Genomic DNA, 2,130 nt, shown 5'->3' on the forward strand with positions numbered 1-2,130 from the left:
GCTGAGTGGTTAGGAAATCGGGGCTACTAATCAGATGGTTGCCGGTTTGATTCCCGGCTGTACAAAAAATGACATTGTGTCCTTGGGCAAGGCACTTGACCCTACTTGCCTTGGAGGGAACGTCCCTGTACTTACTGTAAGTCACTCTGGATAAGAGCGTGTGCTAAATGACTACATGTAAATATATCCACCAACATGATCTACTGTCAGCATAAGCCACAAGAGCCACTCTTTCAATCATCTTTTATGACATCAACTTCAGGCAGCTTCTCTGGTTCCCCCTGACCCCTGACCCCTGACCCCATCAGTCACTAAGCCACATGTCAAAAAACTTCCACTATTCTATTCAAATTCCTGAAATTCCTATGGCTTCTCCTGAGATGCTAAGAATCTGATTTACAGACATTAAAGATATTAAAGTGAGATGATAAGACAACTGTGTAATACCACGTACATTTTGTGTCAGAGGAACGCTTATTACTAGTTAAATCTACTGAATGTAGAAGCATGTTAAGAATAAATGATCATTTACATATTCATGCATGCAGCATTAAGGCTTATGGCGTGCTCATGTCTCGTGAATATTCATGAGGTGGGTGGGAAACGTAATTTACTTATCAGTGAGCGGGCCCACTTGAATATTCCGCGGTGTCATTCACGAAACACGAAACAACTGTATGGCATGAGTTGCATTTAGTATGAGCATAAAAAAAAAAATTAAGACAGCGTTGGTATTTTGGCTATATACATAACGATTTTATCACAAAAGTCACACAAAAAAAATATCGACTCTCCCCACATAATAGTAAAGGATAAAAAAAGAAATACTCGACATGTAGCCTACCCTACTGAGTTACATCTGGGCGGAAGATTTAAGCAAATGCAGCCAACATCTGAAGCACCATAAATAGGAGCATAAGTTATAACGAAAGCTGTAACTGTATCTTACCGTGGATCTTATCCTGGAGATAACCAACATCTAAACAAAGTCAATATGCAGCCTACAGCGCGTCCTATCATTTAAGACTGAGAAAGACGGGTCGAAATATGTTTTACTCTGTATACTCTCTGCTTGCTGTTGGCTAAAACGGTGCACGTCGACAGTTAGACCGAACATAAAACGGGACAACACACTGTTTGCAACAAATGGAATCTGTCCACCACGTTTGCATTGCAACGCATAGAAAACATACAACTCGTGGTCAAAAAGGTATAGCGTTATAATTTATCTAAGCGCACTTCAAGAACAGAAGTGTAGGTAAACAGACAACACTTACCCCCTGTGTAGACTCAGCCGCCAAGATTACAAGCAATACACAAATCCTGTAGAGCGAAACAAACAGTTTAATGTGCTAGGCCTACTGGCATTTAATTTAAACGATTTAAGATTATTCTATGTAGCATGAAGCACACGGCTTTTAAATAACTCCAGTCAACCCGTTTGTGGAGAGCAGTACAAGTTCAAGCTAGGTGAAGAGGTAATTTCCAATATAAATTAAACGCACCAGGTATTCATTTTGATCCGACTTGTTGGAAAACGCAGGTCGTTTTCCGCTGCCTCGCGACGTTCTTCACTGCAAGCTGCTGCAAGTGACTTCAAACGCACTCATTGAAGAATTCAGAAGCGGTGCATCTACCCGGTGAAACACGAAGAGACAAGACGAGAGAGAGAAAGAGAGAGGGGTTGAGAGAGAGAAAGAAAGTACTAAAAATAAAAGTATTCAGAGACAACCAATACATTCAACATTTACTTTCATAAAAACGCGTTAATATTAGGCTACAGTGTAGTTCGGCGATTCGAGCGGTAAAGCATTGCAGGGTTTAACTCACCAAAGTTGGGTTGTGAAAACTATCTCCCCTAACCCGACTTGATTCACGCACCGCAAGTACTTGGCCGAGCACGAGACTGTAGAGAAGGGGCGGGATCAACCACCTGTCAATCACAAAACGGTGGCACTTGCTCTCTCTCTTTCAGCGCACGAGATAAAACTGAGAACCTTTTAGAGACTTGTAACACTCTTTTGATATCTTCTGATATTTCCAACTCCATTTTTTTGTGGTGGTAGGTTAGTTAAAACCACAGACTTTAAACCATTGCCATATATTTGCACTCTTGCCATTGTAGCACCC

General features: G+C 41.3%; 1 long non-coding RNA gene across 1 annotated transcript; it reads right to left on the bottom strand.

The window, feature by feature from the left end:
* Positions 1 to 1,213: 1,213 nt before the first annotated feature.
* On the bottom strand, positions 1,214 to 1,927 carry LOC124464973. The gene is made up of 3 exons (XR_006955777.1): positions 1,831 to 1,927; positions 1,506 to 1,633; positions 1,214 to 1,323 (listed from the first exon to the last, which is right to left on the bottom strand). It is a non-coding gene; the product is annotated as an uncharacterized LOC124464973 (long non-coding RNA).
* Between the last annotated feature and the right edge of the window lie 203 nt (positions 1,928 to 2,130).

This window comes from Hypomesus transpacificus, unplaced genomic scaffold (genome assembly GCF_021917145.1).
Source record: "Hypomesus transpacificus isolate Combined female unplaced genomic scaffold, fHypTra1 scaffold_428, whole genome shotgun sequence".
Taxonomy (NCBI): Eukaryota; Metazoa; Chordata; class Actinopteri; order Osmeriformes; family Osmeridae; genus Hypomesus; species Hypomesus transpacificus.